At 41.0% G+C, this 27874-nt stretch overlaps 1 pseudogene; it reads right to left on the reverse strand.

Annotated features, from left to right (window-relative positions):
• Nucleotides 1-27874, reverse strand: part of Timm23-ps2 (translocase of inner mitochondrial membrane 23, pseudogene 2) — a 93694-nt pseudogene that overhangs the window by 65329 nt on the left and 491 nt on the right.

Here is a 27874-nt window from a genome sequence, read left to right on the forward strand (position 1 = left end):
ACCGGATAAACAGTTCTCTGCACCCAAATCCCGTGGGAGGGAGAGCTAAACCTTCAGAGAGGCAGACAAGCCTGGGAAAACAGAAGAGACTGCTCTCTGCACACACATCTCGGACGCCAGAGGAAAACAACAAAGGCCATCTGGAACCCTGGTGCACTGAGGCTCCCGGAAGGGACGGCACAGGTCTTCCTGGTTGCTGCCACTGCAGAGAGCCCGTGGGCAGCACCCCACGAGCGAACTTGAGCCTCGGGACCACAGGTAAGACCAACTTTTCTGCTGCAAGAAAGCTGCCTGGTGAACTCAAGACACAGGCCCACAGGAACAGCTGAAGACCTGTAGAGAGGAAAAACTACATGCCCGAAAGCAGAACACTCTGTCCCCATAACTGACTGAAAGAGAGGAAAACAGGTCTACCGCACTCCTGACACACAGGCTTATAGGACAGTCTAGCCACTGTCAGAAATAGCAGAACAAAGTAACACCAGAGATAATCTAATGGTGAGAGGCAAGCGCAGGAACCCAAGCAACAGAAACCAAGACTACATGGCATCATCGGAGCCCAATTCTCCCACCAAAACAAACATGGAATATCCAAACACACCAGAAAAGCAAGATCTAGTTTCAAAATCATATTTGATCATGATGCTGGAGGACTTCAAGAAAGACGTGAAGAACTCCCTTAGGGAAACACAGGAAAACATTAATAAAGAAGTAGAAGCCTACAGAGAGGAATCGCAAAAATCCCTGAAAGAATTCCAGGAAAACACAATCAAACAGTTGAAGGAATTAAAAATGGAAATAGAAGCAATCAAGAAAGAACACGTGGAAACAACCCTGGATATAGAAAACCAAAAGAAGAGACAAGGAACTGTAGATACAAGCTTCACCAACAGAATACAAGAAATGGAAGAGAGAATCTCAGGAGCGGAAGATTCCATAGAAATCATTGACTCAACTGTCAAAGATAATGTAAAGCAGAAAAAGCTACTGGTCCAAAACATACAGGAAATCCAGGACTCAATGAGAAGATCAAACCTAAGGATAATAGGTATAGAAGAGAGTGAAGACTCCCAGCTCAAAGGACCAGTAAATATCTTCAACAAAATCATAGAAGAAAACTTCCCTAACCTAAAAAAAGAGATACCCATAGGCATACAAGAAGCCTACAGAACTCCAAATAGATTGGACCAGAAAAGAAACACCTCCCGTCACATAATTGTCAAAACACCAAACGCACAAAATAAAGAAAGAATATTAAAAGCAGTAAGGGAAAAAGGTCAAGTAACATATAAAGGGAGACCTATCAGAATCACACCAGACTTCTCGCCAGAAACTATGAAGGCCAGAAGATCCTGGACTGATGTCATACAGACCCTAAGAGAACACAAATGCCAGCCCAGGTTACTGTATCCAGCAAAACTCTCAATTAACATAGATGGAGAAACCAAGATATTCCATGACAAAACCAAATGTACACAATATCTTTCTACAAATCCAGCACTACAAAGGATAATAAATGGTAAAGCCCAACATAAGGAGGCAAGCTATACCCTAGAAGAAGCAAGAAACTAATCATCTTGGCAACAAAACAAAGAGAATGAAAGCACACAAACATAACCTCACATCCAAATATGAATATAACAGGAAGCAATAATCACTATTCCTTAATATCTCTCAACATCAATGGCCTCAACTCCCCAATAAAAAGAAATAGATTAACAAACTGGATACGCAACGAGGACCCTGCATTCTGCTGCCTACAGGAAACACACCTCAGAGACAAAGACAGACATTACCTCAGAGTGAAAGGCTGGAAAACAATTTTCCAAGCAAATGGTCAGAAGAAGCAAGCTGGAGTAGCCATTCTAATATCAAATAAAATCAATTTTCAATTAAAAGTCATCAAAAAAGATAAGGAAGGACACTTCATATTCATCAAAGGAAAAATCCACCAAGATGAACTCTCAATCCTAAATATTTATGCCCCAAATACAAGGGCACCTACATATGTAAAAGAAACCTTACTAAAGCTCAAAACACACATTGCACCTCACACAAAAATAGTGGGAGATTTCAACACCCCACTCTCATCAATGGACAGATCATGGAAACAGAAATTAAACAGAGATATAGACAGACTAAGAGAAGTCATGAGCCAAATGGACTTAACGGATATTTATAGAACATTCTATCCTAAAGCAAAAGGATATACCTTCTTCTCAGCTCCTCATGGTACTTTCTCCAAAATTGACCATATAATTGGTCAAAAAACGGGCCTCAACAGGTACAGAAAGATAGAAATAATCCCATGCGTGCTATCGGACCACCACGGCCTAAAACTGGTCTTCAATAACAATCAAGGAAGAATGCCCACATATACTTGGAAATTGAACAATGCTCTACTCAATGATAACCTGGTCAAGGAAGAAATAAAGAAAGAAATTAAAAACTTTTTAGAATTTAATGAAAATGAAGGTACAACATACCCAAACTTATGGGACACAATGAAAGCTGTGCTAAGAGGAAAACTCATAGCGCTGAGTGCCTGCAGAAAGAAACAGGAAAGAGCATATGTCAGCAGCTTGACAGCACACCTAAAAGCTCTAGAACAAAAAGAAGCAAATACACCCAGGAGGAGTAGAAGGCAGGAAATAATCAAACTCAGAGCTGAAATCAACCAAGTAGAAACAAAAAGGACCATAGAAAGAATCAACAGAACCAAAAGTTGGTTCTTTGAGAAAATCAACAAGATAGATAAACCCTTAGCCAGACTAACGAGAGGACACAGAGAGTGCGTCCAAATTAACAAAATCAGAAATGAAAAGGGAGACATAACAACAGATTCAGAGGAAATTCAAAAAATCATCAGATCTTACCATAAAAACCTATATTCAACAAAACTTGAAAATCTTCAGGAAATGGACAATTTCCTAGACAGATACCAGGTACCGAAGTTAAATCAGGAACAGATAAACCAGTTAAACAACCCCATAACTCCTAAGGAAATAGAAGCAGTCATTAAAGGTCTCCCAACCAAAAAGAGCCCAGGTCCAGACGGGTTTAGTGCAGAATTCTATCAAACCTTCATAGAAGACCTCATACCAATATTATCCAAACTATTCCACAAAATTGAAACAGATGGATCACTACCGAATACCTTCTATGAAGCCACAATTACTCTTATACCTAAACCACACAAAGACACAACAAAGAAAGAGAACTTCAGACCAATTTCCCTTATGAATATCGACGCAAAAATACTCAACAAAATTCTGGCAAACCGAATCCAAGAGCACATCAAAACAATCATCCACCACGACCAAGTAGGCTTCATCCCAGGCATGCAGGGATGGTTTAATATACGGAAAACCATCAACGTGATCCATTATATAAACAAACTGAAAGAACAAAACCACATGATCATTTCATTAGACGCTGAGAAAGCATTTGACAAAATTCAACACCCCTTCATGATAAAAGTCCTGGAAAGAATAGGAATTCAAGGCCCATACCTGAACATAGTAAAAGCCATATACAGCAAACCAGTTGCTAACATTAAACTAAATGGAGAGAAACTTGAAGCAATCCCACTAAAATCAGAAACTAGACAAGGCTGCCCACTCTCTCCCTACTTATTCAATATAGTTCTTGAAGTTCTAGTCAGAGCAATCAGACAACAAAAGGAGGTTAAGGGGATACAGATCGGAAAAGGAGAAGTCAAAATATCACTATTTGCAGATGATATGATAGTATATTTAAGTGATCCCAAAAGTTCCACCAGAGAACTACTAAAGCTGATAAACAACTTCAGCAAAGTGGCTGGGTATAAAATTAACTCAAATAAATCAGTTGCCTTCCTCTATACAAAAGAGAAACAAGCCGAGAAAGAAATTAGGGAAACGACACCCTTCATAATAGACCCAAATAATATAAAGTACCTCGGTGTGACTTTAACCAAGCAAGTAAAAGATCTGTACAATAAGAACTTCAAGACACTGAAGAAGGAAATTGAAGAAGACCTCAGAAGATGGAAAGATCTCCCATGCTCATGGATTGGCAGGATTAATATAGTAAAAATGGCCATTTTACCAAAAGCAATCTACAGATTCAATGCAATCCCCATCAAAATACCAATCCAATTCTTCAAAGAGTTAGACAGAACAATTTGCAAATTCATCTGGAATAACAAAAAACCCAGGATAGCTAAAGCTATCCTCAACAATAAAAGGACTTCAGGGGGAATCACTATCCCTGAACTCAAGCAGTATTACAGAGCAATAGTGATAAAAACTGCATGGTATTGGTACAGAGACAGACAGATAGACCAATGGAATAGAATTGAAGACCCAGAAATGAACCCACACACCTATGGTCACTTGATTTTTGACAAAGGAGCCAAAACCATCCAATGGAAAAAAGATAGCATTTTCAGCAAATGGTGCAGGTTCAACTGGAGGTCAACATGTAGAAGAATGCAGATCGATCCATGCTTATCACCCTGTACAAAGCTTAAGTCCAAGTGGATCAAGGACCTCCACATCAAACCAGACACACTCAAACTAATAGAAGAAAAACTAGGTAAGCATCTGGAACACATGGGCACTGGAAAAAATTTCCTAAACAAAACACCAATGGCTTACGCTCTAAGATCAAGAATCGACAAATGGGATCTCATAAAACTGCAAAGCTTCTGTAAGGCAAAGTACACTGTGGTTAGGACAAAACGGCAACCAACAGATTGGGAAAAGATCTTTACCAATCCTACAACAGATAGAGGCCTTATATCCAAAATATACAAAGAACTCAAGAAGTTAGACCGCAGGGAGACAAATAACCCTATTAAAAAATGGGGTTCAGAGCTAAACAAAGAATTCACAGCTGAGGAATGCCGAATGGCTGAGAAACACCTAAAGAAATGTTCAACATCTTTAGTCATAAGGGAAATGCAAATCAAAACAACCCTGAGATTTCACCTCACGCCAGTGAGAATGGCTAAGATCAAAAACTCAGGTGACAGCAGATGCTGGCGAGGATGCGGAGAAAGAGGAACACTCCTCCATTGTTGGTGGGATTGCAGACTGGTACAACCATTCTGGAAATCAGTCTGGAGGTTCCTCAGAAAATTGGACATTGAACTGCCTGAGGATCCAGCTATACCTCTCTTGGGCATATACCCAAAAGATGCCCCAACATATAAAAAAGACACGTGCTCCACTATGTTCATCGCAGCCTTATTTATAATAGCCAGAAGCTGGAAAGAACCCAGATGCCCTTCAACAGAGGAATGGATACAGAAAATGTGGTACATCTACACAATGGAATATTACTCAGCTATCAAAAACAACGACTTTATGAAATTCGTAGGCAAATGGTTGGAACTGGAAAACATCATCCTGAGTGAGCTAACCCAATCACAGAAAGACATACATGGTGTGCACTCATTGATACGTGGCTATTAGCCCAAATGCTTGAATTACCCTAGATGCCTAGAACAAATGAAACTCAAGACGGATGATCAAAATGTGAATGCTTCACTCCTTCTTTAAAAGGGGAACAAGAATACCCTTGGCAGGGAAGAGAGAGGCAAAGATTAAAACAGAGACTGAAGGAACACCCATTCAGAGTCTGCCCCACATGTGGCCCATACATATACAGCCACCCAATTAGACAAGATGGATGAAGCAAAGAAGTGCAGACCGACAGGAGCCGGATGTAGATCCCTCCTGAGAGACACAGCCAGAATACAGCAAATACAGAGGCGAATGCCAGCAGCAAACCACTGAACTGAGAATAGGACCCCCGTTGAAGGAATCAGAGAAAGAACTGGAAGAGCTTGAAGGGGCTCGAGACTCCATATGTACAACAATGCCACGCAACCAGAGCTTCCAGGGACTAAGCCACTACCTAAAGACTATACATGGACTGACCCTGGACTCTGACCTCATAGGTAGCAATGAATATCCTAGTAAGAGCACCAGTGGAAGGGGAAGCCCTGGGTCCTGCTAAGACTGAACCCCCAGTGAAATAGACTGGTGGGGGGAGGGTGCAATGGGGGGAGGGTTGGGAGGGGAACACCCATAAGGAAGGGGAGGGGGGAGGGGGATGTTTGCCCGGAAACCGGGAAAGGGAATAACACTCGAAATGTATATAAGAAATACTCAAGTTAATAAAAAAAAAAAAAGGAAAAAAAAATAAATTCTTTGGTGACCATGGGGGGAAAAAAAAAAAGAGAGACAAATCTCTGGGCATGAGTCCAAGGGATTATCTTGATTGAGTTGGTGCAAGAAGACCCGCCCACTGTGGGTGTAACCAATCCCTAGGCTGGGGTCATGGCTTGTACAAAAAGAGGAATATTAGCTGGGTAGGAGCATTCATCACCCCCAGCTTCTTGACAGTCGATGCAGTGTGACTGGCTGCGTCTTCAAGCTTCTGACACCGTGATTTCCTCACCATGATAGACAGTACCCTGGAAGTACTGTGACAAAACACTCTCTCTCTCTCTCTCTCTCTCTCTCTCTCTCTCTCTCTCTCTCTCTAAAAGATGGGGTCTGGCTAGTATTATTCTTAGTGTGTAAATATTTCTCCCTGTCCCTCTTCAGTTTGTCCCCACCTTTAGTGTGTTCTGGAACGGAGCACATGTTTGGCATGAGGCTTGCTTCATTGGGAAGCAAAGAGCTGAGCCTTCTCATGGATCCATCTCTTTCTTCCCTCCTATCTTTTGTTTGGGGGGGGGATTGTAAATTGATTTCAATATTTTCCCTTTCCTTCTCTTCCCTCAAATCCTCCCAACCCCCAACACTCATCCCGTCTGTCCTTCAGATTAGCCCCTCCCTCTTAAGTTTTATCTGTGGCACTATTTTATCACAGCAGCAGATACATATCTATGACAGACATCTTGTTTCCCATTTCCCCTCAGCACGAATTTGAAGATAGCTAAGAAAGGACAGTATGAAAATATCAACTTCGTTAATATTCTTTTTTACCCTCCCCAGGAGATTAAAAGTAGCACGGATAGAAAAAATTTGCCCCAGTAGTGTGTCAAATGATAGATTCATATGAGTTATTTTTGCCATGATGAACAGCAATCTTTCTTTGGGGTTTAGTTCTGGGGTTCAGATTTTACTCATTTCTGGTCGACAGAAACTTATTTGAGGATTTAAGTCTGCCGCCGGGGAGGTTTGGAGTGGTAGAAAGATCCTAAATCAGCAAGAGTTAAGTAATCTTTGAGAGTGCCACGGAAACCAGAAATGGCACACCTAATGACCTACCGTTTGGAACTTGCTGAGTCAGCCAGTGCTCTCTCAGCATTTCTACCTTGAGAGTCAATGGGCAGCTGCTCGGTTCTCAGGAGCGTGTGTACAATGAGCAGTGGCATGGTGCCAAGATGATCTTGTGACAGACAGCATCTAGTCACAACACCAACCGTGAAAGGCTCATCAGCCCACAGAAGGCAAAGCCAATGCAAGGGGCCAGTCAGCATCCATCATAGGGATGGATTCACACTAGGAAAGTGTGACTATAGTGGAGATATCACATTGGTCCCAGGGTAAATTCTGGCTCCATTTGACCTTTAGCACTCTCTATGGATCCTCTCAAAGCCCACTCCACAGCTATTGAACCCTCGAGTTAATTAGATTAGAATGAAGTAGTTACCCCATTATCAGAGGACAACTTGACTAATAAGAAAAAATAAAAGGACCCTATTTTCAGGATTTCTGCTCTGAAAAAGGACATTATAGGAAGGGACATTTTCTTATCCCTTAAAAAAGTGGAAAGTTTGTCTTCATGAATACCAATTTTGAGAAAAAAAAATTTTCCTGGAACTTTTGTTTGCACTTGGAAATAATGTGCGATCCTGAGGCAAATTAAACAAATGATGTGCCATGAAGCTACTGTTAAAAAAACAAAAACAAAAACGAAGAGTTCTGAAAGACTATTAGTGTCATATTAGTAACTTAATATCAGCCCTTGTAGGGAGATCATAAAATTAAGCCAATTCTACAGACCACATCTCTGTGCTTTCCTCCCATCCTAGAACAAGTTGTTAACATTTCCCATCATGCCCTTGTGTGTTGGTCAGCTTTTCATTGTTATGATTCAATACCGACACAGAGGAAAAGGGGGGAAGATTTATGTGACCCATGAGTTCATGGAGTTTAGTCTAAGAGGCTGGACCCATTTCCTTTGGGCCCGAGCTGAGGCAGAATAGCACGGCAGCAGGAGCATGCCGTGTGGAGGCTGCTCACTTCAAGGCAACCAGGAAGCGGATGAAGAGCCAAACACAGGCTGCTGACAAGGTGTACGGACAGTCCCGTGGCTCCCTTCCTCCAATCATGCTCCACTGTCCATAGCATCATCTTCTTATCTATATCCATTCACCCGTGAATCCATCAGTGGATTGACTCACTGACCAGATCAGAGCTCTAATGACTTAACCTCTTCTCCAGGCCTCAATTCCCCAGACTGCGTTGGGTTTCAAGCCGTTAACAATGTGCTTCGTACCCAAACCATAAACCTTGGATGCTTACGTGCTTGTGGTTTTTGTCATGAGAAAGTGAAGAAGCCTTGCCCATCTAAAAACAATTTCTTATGTAGTTGGCTGAGAGAAAGTCCGTGTGATAAGCATAACTTAGAAAGGTTTGACGAACTTGAGTGGGAGTAAGGACAGGACTGCTCCTCACTATTGTTGGAGGGGCGGGGTTACTGTGGATATGAGGGGAAAGCAACCAGAGGCATCTGGAAGTGTCCTGACTGAACCCAGGTTCTTTCATGAAGCCATGAGAGAAGAGAGAGAGAGAGAGGGAAAGCAAGAAAGGAAGAGGAGAGAGAGGAGAGAGAGGGCAAGGGGCTCAAGAGCAAGCCAGCCAGGAGCCGAGAGAAGAATCAAGAGAGCTGGTAGCCAAAATGGCTGAGTTGTATAGGGACGAGATGGTGCAGGAAGGGAAGCGGAAGCCCAGGCACAGAGCTCTTCAGGATGGGCTCCAATGTGACCTAGGAATCTATAATTTGTGAGAAAAAAAAAAAGAGAGAGAGAGAGAGAAAGAAAGAGAGAGAAAAAAAGCCTAGAAATTAAAGGCTAAAAAAGATCGTATGTATTTCATGAGATCAACAAAATTTTACTCTGGAAATGATGTGGGTCCAGGAGACCTTTGAAGGTTAATGTGGCTGAATTGCTTGCATATGGGCAACATGGAGTATATGTTATTAAATACGTGGGTTTGCGGGCATGTGGGGTGTGTGCTGAGTGGTGGTGGTGGAAGGGGAGCATACTGAACCAATGCAATGCTAAAGAACTATTTATTTATGTAATATACAACATATAATACTTTATGCATATAGACTATATATGCAATAATTATATACAGTGCATTCTATAAACTGTATATCATACCGATGTGCTCTCTGCACATATGCATTTCTAGAATGTAGATAGGATGTAGGTAGAATGTAGCTACAAACTGACAGTGATTCCCTTTGTGACTACCTCATTCCCAATGAATCACGGTTCATACTGGCTTTACAGTATGGTGGCAGCCTTTCACCACATTAAAGCATCCTTGGAACATGTAATCTACTTGGAGACAGTAGAGACGCATATGGGAACTGCACTACCAGACCACAATGAGGCAATCATAAGGGAGACAAACCTTGCTTGAGGCAAGAAGAGAGCAAAAATGAGGGCTTTGCCTAGACCAAGTGTCTATAGCGTGCCACACTATTTTGAAACACTGTGTTTAGGAGCCTGGTTCAGTAACCCACAGTGAATTCGTTTTAATCGGATTCCTGAGGCAGGAGACCTGGCAAGGATTTAAATTGGTTCTCATATTTTCATTTCCCAGCTGTTAGAATCCCTATTGTTCTCATTTACATGTGGTGTCTCTATGTCAAATCAGGGCAAGTTTCTAAAGGGTCTCATCAAAGAATAACGAGGAAGCCTTGGGACCTTTAACACACTTCCAAGTCCATAGCTTCCTGTCCTCTGCTCCTTTGTTCCCCATGCACTGGGTGTGACTGAGTCTCCTCACAGGGAGCTGATGTGGCACCAGACAAAGCTCTCAGAACAGAACAAGGGAGGCGGGAGGTGGCCTTGTCCCTCTCCACAGTAAAATCACAACCTTTCTTTAAGAAGCGGCTCTAAGTTCTCAGGGGGAAAAAGAGCAATGCTTTCTGACCTCATCTTCCACACAGTATGTGAGGAAATGCTTTTGACATTTGGTAGCCTACCTTTAGCTTATTAAGAGGCCATTGGTTTCGAGAAAGAAAAATGACTATATCGTTCTCTCACATACATGAGATACATTCCCATGAGTTTAAATATATTCTGAATCAACCCCTTCTCAGGACCTCTCCGGTTGCGGTAGTATTGTTCCTCTGCTTCCCCTAAGTCTTCTCACTGGCTGCCCTCTGTCATCTAATCTCTTCGAAGCAGCTGGTGAGGAGTTTTCAATGCAACTCAGATAATATCAACACCCCACTACCACCCGCTGTTCAGTGGCTTTCCTTTACTTGTCCCATTGGCGAGATGGACAGAGAAAGGTACCCTACTTGTTGGGAATTTAAAAAAGAATTAAGGAATGTGCGTTGAGTGTTTCATAGGTGTCTGCATATAGTAGGCGCCTAATTAATGTTTAGGTTTAGCATTGAAATTATTTCTTTGGTGGATAATAGTTGTTTTATATTTGTCTCACCCTTTAATAGGTTATTGTTAGGGAGAGTCACCGCTGTTCCCCAACAAAAATGTCCCTGTGACCACCATATATTTTGGAGCGATATAGAGAGTTCCCTCATCTGCAAAAGGCTGCCCATGCCTTTCCTTTATAGTGTAAGCTGAAGCTGACTTGTCTTTGTTTTTTCTCACTGGAACACCTCAGAGTGACAGCACATTTCTCCCCATTTGGAGTCACCCTCTGTGGACATAGTATGGCTGCTTTAGAAAACAAGTGCATCTCTGCTTCAGGAGTCCCTCAGGACGTCCTACTGTGGAGTCCAAAGGTGCCATAGTTAGGTCACACTAACCTAAGCACTCTCTGAACTTTGAAATATAACTAACACTTGTTACAAAATATGCTAAGTCATTGTGCAATAGGAACCTGTATAAATCTGAGCACACATTGAGACTCTGTGTGTACATGTACAAGCGTGAATGTATAATATATGTGTATGTGTTTGACTGTATCTGTGTAGAATACTACATGCACACATATATGCATTGCATATGAACATGCATATGACATGTACCTGCATCTGAGCCTGCCTCTGGTTCTGCATATGTGAATATCACATCAAGCAAAAATAAAGGAAAAATAAAAGTGTAAGAATCAGAGTTATACCAGAGTCGATGTCACTAAAGTACGTGGACTTACCTAAAGGTAGGCTGCATAGCTGGCTGCAAGCTTCCTTGGCTATCAGCATGTGCTCCACCAAGTGTTTTGTTAAGTTTAACACGACAAAGCAGTTTGTAGTGATAGGCTCAGACACTTCTCTTGATACCTAATGGCATACCCGTTAATTTGATAGGCACTATTTTTTTTTTAAATCAGAGTTTAGCCTAATTAAGACATGTTAGGATAGCTACTAACATCAACAATGCAACTTCCTACTAAATCATCAGGCACAAAGTAGTCAAAAAGGACACTTAGCGCTGCGAGCAATGTAAAGTTAAAGACTTTTTGCTGAAAGTAATTGTTGGGCTGGCCAGATGGCTCAGTGGGTAGAGGTGTTTGCCACCAACTCCAAAGATCCGAGTTCGATCCCTGGGACCCACATGGTGCAAGGAGAGAAATGAGTTCTGCAAGTTGTCCTCTAATTCATGCACACACACACACACACACACACACACACACACACACACACACACGGGGGGGGGGAAGGGGGAAGTAATACTTTTTTTTTCAAAATTTAAGATCTGTGGCAATGGTTCTACAGTCAAAGGGCTTACTGTAAAGGCAGTAGGCATGAGGCACTCTAACCCCGAGGAACCTGAGTACAGTCTTCAGTGGGTGTTGTAGCCCACTTGTAATTCCAATGCTCAGAAACAGAAGGGGAACCCCTGAAATAAACTGGCTAGTTATACTGTTGGCTAGCTTTGGTTTCAGTTGAGTAACACTGTTTCAAAGAACCATGTACAGCAAAACAATATGGAAGACTCCAGACATCAGCCTCGGACCTCCGCACACACCTGTACACAGACATGTACCCACATGGATGTGAATATGCGTATGTGTGTGCTTGCACACCACACACGTATACATGTGAAAAAGAAAACTAGTAAAAAAAAAAGCAAAATAATTTAAACGATTGAATCTAAGTGTGGTTGAAAAGTTTGAATATATAATTAAACCATTAGTCTACAAACAGTAGTTCTTTGGCTGAGAGAATTTGTAATGCTTTAAGATTCGTTGGTTTTGGCTTTGAGGCAGGGGTTGCTATGTAGCCTTGCTGGCCTGGAGCTCCTAATGTAAATGAGGCTAATCCTGACCTGACAGAGATCTGCCTGCCTCTGTTTCTTCAGTGCTAGGATTAAAGGCTTATGATATCAAGCCCTGGAAGCCATGGCAAATCAGAATAGGAATTAAGACTTTTCTAACTATAGATCATAGTAAGTCTCTGGAATTCTTTCTTGTGAGGGATAGACACTTGCTGAATGTTTCCTTTTAACTCTTTAACTTTTCTCTTCAGCCTGCCATTTTACCTGGTTCTTCAATGTGTAATCTTTCAGCTACTCTAATTTAACTTTGTAAAAATCACTAATTTAGCTGGAGTTGGACAGGAGTGGTGCTGGGGGTGGGAAGGTGGCACCTGCCTGGGATACCATTGCATTGGAGATGAATGCAGGAGCAGCAGGAGTTCAAGGTCAACCTCATGGACATAGAGACTTTGAGGCAAATCTGGACTATACAAGACACTGTCTCTAAATAAAACATCATCGATTAGGAGACCTCATGCTCTCCTTTCTTTTCCTTCCCTGCTTTGCTTAAGCAAGTTCAGCCTGTAAAAGTTCACTGTAGTCTGACAGCGCACCCCAGAGACTTCTCATTTATTTTTTCTACCCATCAAGAAAAATTGTGTCAGTATGTCAGCATTAGAGTCAGTCACATCTGCTTGTAAATCCTAGCTCTGCCACGAGATTTATTTTATTTTTACGTGTGCATGTATGTGTGTGTGTGTGTACAAATGAGTGCAGGTGCCCATGGAGGCCTGCAGAGGATATTGGATACCCTAGAGCTGGAATTACAGGTGGCTGTGGGCTGCCCAATGGGCTCCAGGAACTGAACGTAAGTCTTTTTCGAGAACATTCTTCATCACCGAGCTGTTCCTTTAGCTCCATCTGTGACTCTTCTCTTCTGTAGGAAGGGGAAACGATACCTAGAATAGATATGACTGGGAAAATGGTGGGCATTCTTTGATAGCTTTAGCTTTATTCTATCCCATTTAGGACTGTACAAAGCCTCTAGATAATTGTCAATGAATTACTCTAAGAGCCAGATGGGGCATAGAGCCTTATTAGCAACTGTGGTTAGACTCTGTCCCCTTCAACACCCTTAAACTCTTTCATATGACTCGACGCCTATGTTAGTCCCTAGTCCAAAGTCCACACCTTAGTCCCTAGAAACTGTGACTGTATATCTTATATAGTAAATGAAACTTTATGTTAAGATGGAGTCCAAAGCTCTGGAGTCTGTGGCTAGGAGCTCACACTTCTCTACCACATAACCCAGGTTCAGTTCCCAGAACAGACTGGGCAGCTTTCAACCACCTGTAATACCAGCTCCGGGAATCTAACACCCCCTTTTATCCCATGAGGAGCTGCTTTTATGTGAACCTATCATACACACACACACACACACACACACACACACACACACACACACTAAACTTAGTTGTAAGAAGGACTATTCTGGTGAGCTCAGTGTGATGATAGTCATCCCCACAGATAAGGGAGTCAGGAGAGTGACAGCGAAGTGATGATGGATGCAGAATTCGGAGTGCTGTGGTACCAGCTTTCAACACAGAAGCAAGAGCTGCTGGAAGCCTCTAGAAGCTGGAAACTGCAAGCAAATAAATTCTTCCCTACAGCTTCCAAGAAGGAACATAGCCCTGTTAATGCCAGAATTTTGGAGGAATGAATGCCATTTGGGTACTTCTAACCTTGAAACCTATGAAATACTAAATTTGCGTCCTTTGAAGCCACTAGGCTTGGAGTAACTTGCAGCTACAGGAAAGCAGTATAGTGCTGTAGTAGGTTTGGGATCTGAAATCCGAGGCTTGTCTCTGAGTAGGTTCCGTGAACCAAGCTACAAAAGGCATGTGAGATCATGATGATATTCCCACTTCAAATTCAGTTGTCAAATTCAGTCTTCACATCTATGCAAAAGGTAACATAGACAAATGTATGCACCAAATCTGCCTTTATATGTTTGAACCGGAACTGAGAATCATGTCTCCCCTATCAGTGCAATTTGCTACATGAAACATCACAGGGATGGAAAGATGTAAAATCCTGTATCATCAAGGAAGAAATAGTGACTGAAGCGCTAGTTTAAAGTGGACATCTCCCGCTAGTTAATTGTTGTCAACCTGACCTAAGGCAGAGTCATCGGTAATGTCTCGCCTTACTTTGCACATGGCTTGGTAAAGTTTAGAATGCTAGGACTGCTTCTCCCCTGCTACACTCCTGTGTAGTCTGTGTGAGAGCTTTCCATGGCTTAAATAGTGTTTAAACACTGTGAACATGAAAAATGAAGGTGGCATTATCTGTCCCCACAAAGATGAACTCCATGGTGATGGATAGCTATAAATGATTTAGATGAAATTCCAAACAATTCAAAAGAATAGTCCTAACACTACTTAGTTAATTAAGGAGGATATAAATAATCTTGAAAATGAATTATAAGAGGATACGAAGAAGCAACTGAGTGAAAATGGAAGTCAACACAAGGACTTGAAACAGGAATTCAACAAAGAGAAATCTCTACTGAAAAAATCAAATTATAAGTTTGGAAATGAAAATTCCAGTTTACCAAGTAAATTCAGTAGAGGCCTCACCAATATAATGGATCAAGTGGAGGTTAGAAGGTCAAAAAAGAGGTGGAGGGGGATGATAATGAAGTAGAATGTTCAACATGGACAGAAATAAAATAAAGTATGGTCATATGAAGTCTATAATATAGCATTAAAAGGCAGAGTCTATAAATCATGGGGATAGAAGGAGGAGAGGAATTTAAGGCCGAACACAGAAACATTCAGTAAAATTATAGCAGAAGCCCCAAATCTAGCAAGATTATAGTTCAGACTCATGGTGCTTTTAGATCAGCAATCAGACACAGCTAGAAAGAAACCTCCCAAGATCATATTATAACACTAAAGGCATTGCATTCTAAACCTAGAGGAAAAAAACAGACTGAAAGCTATGAGAGAGAAGAACTAAGTCACAAAGTGACAAACTCTTCCCAACCACAGCACATTTTTCAACAGAAACCCTAAAAGCTAGGAGAGCATGATGCAATGTATTCCAATCATAAAGGTACAATGATTGCTGGCCTTAATTATTACATCTAGCTGCATGGCCTGTCATGAAGAAAGGAGAACTCTCCACGACAGAGACAAACTAGAGGAATTCATCACCAGAGGTCGTACAGAAGATATTGGATGGGAACCCTTACAACGGAAGAGAGAAGTGAACACATCCACGAAACTATGGAAAAGACAAGATTAGTCTGGAAGAGTAGGAAGGAAATGAAGAATAGGAAGCCATCAAATGCAATGGCAGCAAGAAAATGACAGGAAGGAGCACACACCATTCAGTGGTAAATTTAAATATTAATGGACTATATTCTCCAGTCAAAAAGATCAGCAGATTCGATTAAAAATCAGGATCCATCTACGTGTTGCCTCTAAAGATGTACCTCGCCATCAAAGACAAATGTAAGCTCGGGGTGAAGGGACCAGAAAAGCCGTTTCAAGGAAATGGAAAACTAGACTGTAAGCAGAAGTTGGAATGCCCGACAAAATAGACCTCAAACCAAAATTAGGCAGAAGAAGTGAAGGGCCCTACATTCTGAGAATCCTGAGAGTGAATACACATTGGAAGTTTGTGGACCCAGTTTTACAAAAGAAGCAGTGTTGCGCATGCGCAGGTCAACCCAATGAAATAATAATGGGTGACTTCCGGTTCCACCTTCTTACCCACAGGTCATCGTGACAAGAAATAATCAGAGCAACATAGGGGTTAAATGACATCATTGGGGGTTGTGGATTTAGCTCAGTGGTAGAGCGCTTGCCTAGCAAGCACAAGGCCTGGGTTCGGTCCTCAGCTCCAAAAAAAAAAAAAAAAAAAAAAAAAAAAAAAAAAAAAAAAAAAAAAGACATCATTGATCAGATGAACCGGACCGGCATCTACGGGACACTGCATCCCAACTCTACAGAACATCCCCCTTCCCGGCACTCTGTAAACATTCCTCCAAAACAGATCACATAACCAGACACAGAATGAATCTTAACAAATACTGAAAGATTGACACGATTTCTTATATTTTGTCCCGCTGCACTGGAATGAAGCTAGAAATCAATAGCAAGAGGAAGTACAGAGCACACACAAGCTCATGGAGATTTAGTAGCACAGTTTTAAAAAGTAAGAGGATACAGAAGAAATAAGGAAGGAAGGTGAAAATACAACGCACCAACGCCTGTTCAATACAGTGATGTGGAGTTAAGAGGTAAGTTCAGTTACAAGTGCTCTCTAAAAAAAAAATCAGAGAAGGTTAGGCGTAGGTGCTGACAATCCAAGCATTTGGAAAGTTGATCAAGAGCTCAAGGTTAGACTGAATTTCTTGAGACAGATGATCTACCAAAATTAAATCAAGATTGATAAACAAATACGTGGCTCTCACCCTGTGGATCACGGCCCCTTCAGTGGCAAATGACCCTTTCACAGGGGTTGCCTAAGACCATTGGAAAACACAGATATTTACCTTATGATTCGTAGCAGTAGCAAAATTACAATTATGAAGGAGCAATGAAAATAATTTTATGTTTGGGGGGTTAATACGGTTGAGAAACCATATTAAAGGGTCGCAGCCTTAGGAAGGTTGAGAACTGCTGACTTCCATAGAGCTATAACAAGAAAGGCTATAGAAAAAAATAATAAAAATCTTTTTCTAGCCAAGAATTTCTAGGCCCAGATGAATCAATTGTTGAATTATATCTGACTTCTTAAGAACTAATACCAATGTTTCTTGAATTAGTCCATAAAATAAAAAGGGGGTGGATGCTATCAAATCATTTTTTATGGAACCAGTGTCACCCTGAAATAACAACCAGAAAATGATAGAACAATAAAAAGAAAATTATAAGCCCAGTCTCCCTGATCACAACAGAGGCAAACATTGTCCTTATGATACTTGCAAATTGAACTTAAGAACACTTCAAAAAGATTATTCACCACAATGCAACTGGTTTTATTCCAGAGATACAGTGGTGGTTCAGCATATGCAAATCGGTAAATGTCATAAATCACACAAATGAATTTAAGGATGATATCATATAATCACTTTAGTACATGTAGTCAAGGTTTTTGATAAAATTCAACATCCTTTCATATAAGAGTTTTGAAGATACTAAGAATACAAAGAACATATCTGTGTAAAAAAAAAAAAGCAATCCATGACCAACCTATACCTAAAACCTGGGGAGGACACCTCAAAGCATTTGTACTAAATTCAGGAACGAGTCAAAGGTGTCCACTTGCTATACTCTGATTCAATACGGTGCTGGAGGTCTCAGTTATGTCAAGAAGACAAAAGAAGGAAATCAAAGGGATACAAATAGGAAAGGAAGAAGTCAAAGTGTCCCTATTTGAAAATGATATGATTTTATACATGATACCATAAAGACTCCACCAGAAAACAGATTTGATAAACAATTTCAACAAAATAGAACAATATAAATGTTGCATGCAAAAACATTAGCAGCCTTTCTACATATTAGTATCAAACACAATGAGAAAGAAATCAGAAAAACAATCGTACTCATAATTACCTCCAAAAAAACCCCCAACAAAACAAAATCCAAAGTACCTCAGAATCAATGTAAGCAATACTGTGAAAGACTACTATAATGAAAACTTTAAAACACTGAAGAAAGCAGTAGAAGGTGGAAAGACCTTCTGAGCTCATGAACTGGAAAAGTAATATTATGAAAATGTCTGTACAACTAAAAACGACCTACAGATTCAATGCAATTTGTATCAAATTGCCAATGTCATTATTCACAGAAAAAGAATGTCTTCAAAGTCATGTGGAAGCACAGAAGACCCCAGGCAGCTGAAACAGTCTAATGAAAAAACAAAAAACGTGGTTCTCACCATGCCCAATTTTTAGTTGTAATACAGAGCCACAGGAGCAAAGCTACCAAGCTCCTGACACAAAACAGACTCATAGACCAAAGGAAAGGAACCAGATATAAACCTCACAGGTAAAGTCACCTAATTTTTTCAAAGATATAATTAGTGCAAATTGAAGGAAAGACAGCTTCTTTAACATATAGTGCAGGCAAATGAATGTCCACTTAGTGTCCATATTTAGAAGAATGAAACTAGACGCTTATCTCTTACCCTGTATAGAAAATCAGCATTGAATGGAACAAAACATTAAAGTAAGACCTGAAATTTGGAAAATATTGGAGAAAAAAGGTATGAAAACACCTTTAAAAATTTTCATATACAAGGATTTTCTAGTTGCGCAAAAAGTCACGCCAACAGTCGACAGATATAATGTCAATGAAGTAAAAGGCTTCTGCACAGAAAGGAAACAATCCATACAGGGACAACCTATAGGATTGTAGGAAAATCTTTGCTGCTATACCTCTGACAGAGCATTAATACCCAATATATGTAAAGAACTGGAAAAACCCAAAATATCTAAAAAAATCATATAACCCAATCAATAAGTGGCCCAATGAAATGAACAGAAGTTTTTCAACAGATACAATTCAAGTGGCCAATAAACACATAGAAAATGTTCAGTCTCACCGGCCAATGGAGATAAACAAAACCAAGATTGCATCTACCCCTAGTCAGAGTGCCAGTCATTCAGATAACAAATAGTAACAAGTGCTCGGAGAGTACAGTCAAAGGAGAACGTGTGGCTAGTGGAAACCTACCCAAATGCAGCCATTACGGAAATCTGTGAATATGTTTCTCAAAAATCTAAAGAACGGAACTACCATATGACCCAGCTATACCATGCCCAGGCATTTTCGTAAAGGAATACAAATCAACATATTTTAGACTTGCGCATCAATGTTTATTACAGCACTAGGCAGAATAGCTAACTTCTGCAACCAACCCGCACATCCACCAGGCATGGATAAGGGTAATGTGGTAATTTCATAATGGATTTATTTTCAGCCATATAGGAGGAAGAAGTTTTAAGCCATTTTCAGGAAAATGGATGCAAAGGTAGACAATAATAAAGTGATAAGTAATAAGGACTAACAATAAGTTAGTCTCAGGAAGGCATTTGTGTTTTCTATATATCATGTGGATAGATAAAATCATTTGTGTATGTGTAACATGAGTAGAAGCAAAATTGCCTAGGACAACAAGGGGATTATGGGAGGGCAGAAGGTGAGAAAGACGTTGGTGGTAATTACTCTAAAGCCATATTTTTATTATGACGTTGACCATGATTTGTAGAGTACTCTACTCACACCACTGATAAGACTTCCTGTGAAAAACTAACGTGTAATCAAAAGACACACGGAAGGAAGTCCGGGACTGAATCTTCTGTTTGTAGCACAAATCCTGTACAACCGGATTATCTTAAATATTCCCTACCAAGAACTGGTTATATTAGGGAACTTGCCAAAGCCAAATCCAAACAAACCACCAATTTGCTACCCCATCACTAAGTGCCCAGATAGCAAGAAGAAGTTTACAGCACAGAACTCAGTCCACTGCAAAGAGAAAGTTGACTTTTTTGTTTTTATTTTTTAAAGATTTATTTTCGATTATGTTTGTGTATGTGTGTGTGTGTGTGTTTGTGTATGTGTGTGTGTATGTGTGTGTGTTTGTGTGTGTGTATGTGTGTGTTTGTGTATGTGTGTGTGTATGTGTGTCTGTGTGTATGTGTGTGTGTGTGCACGTGCACACGTGGGGGGACGTGTAATGTGCATATATGCATGCAGGTACTTGATTGCCCAGGAGAGGGTGTTTGATTCCTTGAAGCTGGAGTTGCAGGTGCCAGTGAAACCCTTGGTGTGGGTGCTGGGATCCCAACTCATGTTTTGTGCAAGAGCAGTATATGCTCTTAACTCATAAGCTCTTCAGCCCCGGTTGATATTTCTTGATCTGCTAGAACAGAAGACCATATGTAACATAGGGAATGAGCTATTGGACTGTACTGACTTTAATTATTATTAATAATTAATCATTAATTAGTATTTAATAATATTTAATTAATAATTGAACACATTTACATGTCATGGTTTGAATACGTTTGGCCCCGAGAGTAGCACTATTGGAGGTGTGGCCTTGTTGGAGTAGGTGTGTCACTGTGAGTGAGTATGGACTTTAAGACCCTCATCCTAGTTGCCTAGAAGTCACTCTTCCACTAGCAGCCTTCAGATGAAGATGTAGACTCTCACTCTGCCTGCGCCATGTCTCCTAGACGTTACCATGCTCTAATACTGATCATAATGCACTGAACCTCTGAACCTATCAGTCAGCCCCAATTAAATATTGTCCTTATAAAACTGGTCTTGCTCATGGTGCGTATTCACAGCAGTGAGACCCTAACTAAGACAATACACTACTATATATTTGAAGGTAATTGTTCTAGAAAGCAGTAGGTTGGGTTGAAATGTCTTGTCTGTTAGATCAAGTTACTCAAGCTGGCAGAACACACAGGTTTTAAGTCACAGTCCAAAGGGTTAGGCTCATAACTGGCAGGGTTTCGGTGAGAAGCTGGGGTGGATCTGCCTAGTGACAGAATGCAGCTGTGTTGGAGCACAAAGCTTTGGTAGGGTGTGATCAGCTTTGCCAATTCAGAGAACCAAGGCCAGAGTCCAGAGAGCATCCCAGGGAAGGTTGGCGATTAAAGCAAGGCTGAATTCAAAAGTTCAGAGGGCAAAGAGTCAGCAGGCAAAGGGAAGCCATGCATGCTCCTCTTTCCTAACCCTTCCCCTATCTTACGGCATTCCTATCGGAGGGAGGGCCCTCCTTGCTGAGCAAAGAGAAATGGAGAAAAAAAAATATCTAAAGGAAATCAGTATGCTTTAAAGAAATGATATAAAGATGGGGCTCAGAAAATATCCCATAAATGTGTGTGTGTGTGTGTGTGTGTGTGTATGTGTGTGTGTATGTGTGAAAATTAAAAATAATAGGGCCTATAGCAAGTTTAAATGATGTTCTACCATAGTTTCCAATGATTTAAGATGATATATCTAATTCTAAGTCTTAGAATTTTACAGTAGGGAATATCTTGGGACTTTATATTAATATTTTCAACTTCTAATTACAATTTATGGATTGATTGGAATCCAGAGATTTCTTGGGGCTTATGGTATTTAATAACAAACACCTGTTCCGTTCTTACTGTATGCCAGGCAATATGGTAAATATATTACAGATTTATCTCTGCATTTAATCTTTCTGGTGTATTACTAGTACTACTGGCCCACTTTAGTGATTAACTAAGGTCAAAGTAGCTGGTGCCAAGAAAAAGTATAGAAGTTTATAATTGTAGTCACAGAAAGTAGATGGAAATATCTTCTTGCATGAATTTTAACTTTTGTTGTACATATATTTGTTCAGTCAGATATGAAAACCATACCCTAAGTAGGTAAGAGGATAAAGAATGAAGAAGGAAAGAGTTGGTGAAAAGGGGAGGAAGAAGCTAACATCAAGAATATTCACGAATGACAGAGATTAATGAAGCAGAATTAGACAAAGAGGCTGACTTCCTTGTTTACTGTCCAAAGGGCACACGAAGTTCACCCTGCCTTTGGCACCAGTGTAGTCCTACCCAGCAGAATGGTTTAGCAATGGTGCATGACGATTCCCTTAGTAGCCTGAAGCAGCCTTATCCAGTGAAGTATGCTCAAGTCAAACCTGGAGCTAGAGAAAAAAAAATTTCCATGCAAATGCTTATCTCCAGTGTGCTGGTTGGGAGTTTAGGAAAGGTCACTGTTTTATTTAGGAAAGGAAGCCGCAGCAGTCCACAGTCACACACACACAGCAGGCATTGGGCAGATGGGTAAGTGGCAGAGCTCAAAGTCTACTGTCCTCATCAGCTAGTCCAGAGTCGTCAGGCAGAGCACAGTCTGATTCTTACTGACGGGAGCTAATGAGACACCCAGGCTGGTTCAGATTTTGACTCAGGAGCTGTTCCGGACTCCTGGGATAAATGTAGGGAGATGTGATTCCAGAATCATAGAAGATTTGGGAGAGGGGGGATGGAGCAGAGATAAATTATTAAGATCATCTAGAGAAGTTAGGACTCATGTATTACCCAGAATTCAACTTATCCTGGAAGCCATTAAGGGGGAAAACAAAAACAGCTTTAGCTAACTCTTCCATTTATTACAAGGCAACATTCTCTGAAGAGACACTCTTCCTTAAAAGCTGCCAAAATTCAGGTCTCCTAATTGGGAAAAAAAAAAATTGCCCAGCAGGAGACTAGCCACTCTTTTGTCAAGAGTTTTTTTTTCTTTTACATTTTTTTGTGGTGTTACAGATTTTCTATATTGAAGTTCTTTCTCTTAAGCACATAATCTTTTCCTTGAGGTTTTGACATGGTTGTCCAAATGTTACTGTTTCTTATTTACAATGTGTCTGCCCTTTAGCTTCTCTTATATTTATAGATGAACTACTTCCAACATGAAATGTATTATTTTGAGGAGTGTTTGGTACTGAATTTTGTTTTTCCAAAATTTATGTTGAATCCTAACATGATGGTATTTGAAGGTGGAGCTTTTGGGAGGTAACCAATTAAGTTAGGATATGGGGGCTTCAAGACTCGACTAAGAGGCTGGAGAGATGGCTTAGCGGTTAAGAGCACTGACTGCTTTTCCAGAGGTCCTGAGTTCGATTCCCAGCAACCACATGGTGGCTCACAACCATCTGCAATGGGATGTTCTCTTCTGAAGTGTCTGAAGACAGCTACAGTGTACTCAGATATAAATAAAATAATCTTTAAAAAAAAAGACACGACTAAGATGAGGATGAGAGGGGCCTCTCTCTGTTCCTGTCTACACGTGGAGGCAAGGATATTCTTAACCCCTTCTCTGATGAAACCCAGTACATTTGGGTTCACAGTTCTGGACGCTGGGAAGTCCAAGATCAGGTGTCTGAATGGCAGAGGGTGGAAGGGCTCAGGGGTGTGTAAAAGACAGTCTGGCAATGAGCTTTCAAAGTGACTCATGCGGTCCTTTGAGAGGATTCACTCATGCACAGAGGCACTAATCTACTCTTGGGAACTCTGCTCCCATAACTTAGAGGTCTCCCCCCAGGCTCCACTTCCAATGCTACCACAGAGAGGAGTTATAAGTTCCAGTCCCTGATCTTTTGAGAGAGCCATCTAAACCGTGATACAACTTGAATTAAAAGAATCCCTAAAACTGGGACTTTATTAAATGTTTCTGAAGATCATTGTTATAAGCTATAATATGGGCTCATGTAAGTTTGGCAATTGTTGTAAATACATTTTCCATCTACAAACCATTTTTTAAAGATTTTACTAAGAACTGTATAAACCAGCATGCTGACTCTTTCTAGCAATAGTCAGGTATCAGCTGGTGTTTTGTGAACCGTGGGAACACTTGAAGCAATGTTTACTCACCCCAGACAGGCACTAGGACAGACTGAAAGTTCTAACCTGGTGAACCAATTCGCTTGTTGGGCTTACTTTCAGAGAATTTAGAGACAGATTTCTTACAGGTGTGTGGGTAGCTGTTCCCCCAAACAGCTGCACTCCCAAAGCATCTCACCCCAGCACAGATGATAATTTCTCAATCCCCCTCTCAGTTTACCACCCTCTCTATATTCCGATTCCTGCGGAAGGAGTGACTGGCGTCTTAGTTGAATATCCAATGATTTTCCCAACTCTTTTCTTCTATAAGGGGACATGAGGGCTAGTTGCTTTAAGTTTTATTCTCTGAGGATTTCATATATGTACTTTGATTATATTCCTCCCCGTTGTTACCTTTGCTCTTATCCTACTTCCATTCCCTCTGGACCCGTTCTTAAAAGACCACCTTCCACTGCCAGTTCTCCCCATGACTCCTGAACTGAATCAGGACTTCTTGAAATGAGTATGGCTTGGAGGGTATTTGTTGCAACATGGGCAATTTACTTCCCCCATTCACTCCAGATAACTCCTCTCTCTGCAAGGAGTTCGGCCTCATGAGCCAGCCCCTCCTCCGTCTGTGATGGAGTGGCTATAGGCCTGATCATGGGCAGGTCCTGTACAAATAACCCAGCTGCTCTGGGTTTGTTTGCGCAATAACCATGCTATGTCCAGAGCACAGTGCCTCCAAGCACTCTTCATCTGTCAGATCTTAAGTTATGTGTGCTCCTTCTGTGATATTTCCTAGGCCCTGGACATGGTATAAGGAGATGTGTGTGTGTGTGTGTGTGTGTGTGTGTGTGTGTGTGTGCGCGCGCGCGCACGCGCATGCACGCGCGTTCGAGAGTCTACATGATATAGATGTGTCATTTAAGTCCAGTTAACAATCACTAATTCTCAGCACTTTCATCAGTTATGAGTCTACCTTATCCTCTACTTACTAAAAAAGAAGCTTCTCTGACCAAGAATGAGAGCAGCCCATCTATGGGTAGAGACATAAATATTTAGAGGGCAGTTTGACACTGTTTCTGTTTAACAAAATAACAGTGGTGGACAGCTTCCTCCTTAGAGCCTGTGATGTCGTCAGCCAATGGGCGTTGGATCAGGTTTATGGTACCCCGCATGGATGCCCTCCTGTAGAAAAGGCCTCAAATCTATAGTCAGTACTTATTAGCTTTACAGTCAGATCACTACTGCACCTGGAAGGTGACTATTGGAATGTGCAGGGTCTGCTGCTCGGGATGACTGTAGATGATTTTCTCCCCCTGCAGCCTGCGTAGCACTGCCCAGCACTGTGAAAGGTGACCAGAAGGCAAGGAGCTTTCTGGCCAGTACCAATGTTTCTCTATGCTGTACAAGCTAAGTTTGTGACATCCTCAGCAACATCATCTTACCTTACAGTTCTGCAAGCCAAAGCAATGGAAATAGGCTGTGCTGTTTTTTGGGGGGTTCTCTGGAGCTTGCCAGTCAACACTCACAGAGAGGAATCAGGGGAACGGGCTCAGTCTTGTGGATTGCTTGCACATAATCACAGCGGCTTTGATGAAGATGCTGAGGTCTGGTGTGCAGAGGACAGCATTCCACAGTTGCAAAGAAAGTTTGCTACTTTCCCACAACTGAAGGTAGCTGATGTATGTGACTGACATTCTCACAGAACCCTTCCTTTGTTTTGCACCTCTTGTTGATTGCAGGATTCTCTCCAGTTGAAGCCACTAAATCGTGCTGCTCTTCTTCCAGCACTACCCCCCTGTACAGGCTATGCCTGGTTGTCAACTTGACTACATCTGGAATGAACTACAATCCAGAATTAGAGGGCTCACCTGTGATCCAGATCTTGAGGCTGGAAGACGCAAGTTTCTGATCTGGATCTTGGCATGGAGATCTTGAGGCATAGTGGCCATGAAAAATTTGAGCCCAGGAAAGGTAGTATACACCTTTAATCCCAGGAGACTGAGGCAAGGAGATCTCTGAGTTCAAGGTCAGCCTGGGACAAAACAAATTCCAGATCCAGACGTGGTGGTACACACATTTAATTTGGGCCACACCTTCTGCTGGAGACCTACATAAGGACATTGGAAGAAGGAAGATTCACTCTTCTTCACCGCTTGCACTTACTGGCCAGCACATCTGTTGGAGGAATCTACTTCAACAAAAGACCGGCTAAAACAACGACCTTGTGGGACTGAGTAACTACTGGATTCTTAGACTTCCAATTCACAGCTGTCCATCGTTGGGGAGTTGGACTACAGACTGTAAGTCATAATAAATTTCCTGAATATAGAAAGATATACGTTCTATACGTTCTGTGACTCTAGAGAGCCCTGACTAGTATCCCTGCCCCCCGCAATTGTTACATTGTCTTCTTTCTCTTTCTATTTGACTATTTGCCTTTTTAAAATTTCATAGCTGCCACAGGTGCTTGACCTTAAGGATAACACTGAAAAAGAAACAATTGAGTTTAGTTTGGTAATAAGGCTTTTTCCCAGGTCAACTAGCAAATCACTAGAGCAGGCTTACAATTTCAGGTAAAAATACGTCAAGAAAGAAAATAAGTCATCTGGGTTTGCTTTGAAAGGTTTTAATAAACATCATAAGCTCATAACTTCCTGCTTATAACTGAATTCCTTCTTTCTCTGGCTTGAAACTTCATTTCTTAGAAAGGAGGGAAAGCTTTACTCTTCATTCCCTTTCCCATCCAGCAAAGGACTGGAAGGAAATGGGAGTTTTTCACAAAAGAAAACTTTGATAAATGAAAGTTTTCCGTGTGTTATAAAAACACTGTTGACAACTTGAGCACAGAGATGAAAGTGCAGGAATAATAAAAGACAGGAGTCGAGAACATGTGCCCAAAGAATGGCAAGGTCAGCGGGAGTAACAAAAGCAAACTGCATTTGTTTTCAGTATACCAGCAGACTGGGAAGCCCTGTCTGCCTCGACGACACAGTGCGCTCTGAAGGGCTTTGTCCAGATGTCTTTGGCTTGGCTTTTCCTCAGTTGATATAAACTATTCTCATATTGTTTTTTCTTTAAAGTTATTAGAAATAGCTGATAATTTGATTTTTTGCTAGTTTCAATTAATGAGTTTCCAGTCAAATATTAATGAAAAATATTTAAAGTGGTAGAAATATAAGCATTTTTATCCACATCTGATTAAAATATATATATATATATATTTATTTTTTTTCGTGTCAAGCCAGGAGAGGAAGAGAGGAAGAGAGAGAGAGAGAGAGAGAGAGAGAGAGAGAGAGAGATTGATTAAAATATATTTAACCAGATATATTTGTGGTTTAAAAGAGTTGGCATTATTTATGGAATCTTGGGTCCAGCCTGATGGTGCATGCCTATAATTCCAACCACATAAGATGTTGAGGCAGGAGGATTACAAATTCAATGTCTGCCTTGGTTACAGAGTGAGTTCAGGGCTAGCCTGGGCAATTTAGTAGACTGTCTCAAAATAAAGTAAGAGGGCTGTTAAGGACAGTGTATTTTGTAGACATTTTTCTTTTATTAAGTTTAGCTTATTTCTTTTCTTGTGTTGTATCCTTGGAAGATGAACTTTTTAGACCAGAGACTTTGGGATATGTTGTTTGAGGAGCTGTTATTACCCAAGACTGAACATGTATAAGTCTTACCTGTCCTACAACGCAACAGCCCCTGAACTATGAAGTGAATTTAAGAATCCTGAATGCTAGGTTAGTCTTGTATTATTAAGTTTCATACCAGTCCTTGCTCACTTAATTCCAACTTCCCATCTACCTGTCTCAGTCTCCCCATAGATAGCTGGGTTCACAGGCCTGGGCTGCGGCGCCCGGCTTGACCCAGTTTACACAACGATGATTTTAACTCATAAAGTAGTGCTTATGAAGACTATTGTCTTCTACTCTTTCGAAAAGGCCTGGGAAGTGGATCTCGAAACCATTGGCTCCAGTTTGAGCTTCACAACTTAATGACTTGAGTCATGTTTAGTGTCCGAACTCCTAGAACTTCACTTGAAAAATTGCAATAATATCTATGACACAGTATGAGCTCAG

The sequence above is a fragment of the Rattus norvegicus genome, chromosome 18 (genome assembly GCF_021556685.1).
Source record: "Rattus norvegicus strain SHRSP/BbbUtx chromosome 18, alternate assembly SHRSP_T2T, whole genome shotgun sequence".
Taxonomy (NCBI): domain Eukaryota; kingdom Metazoa; phylum Chordata; class Mammalia; order Rodentia; family Muridae; genus Rattus; species Rattus norvegicus.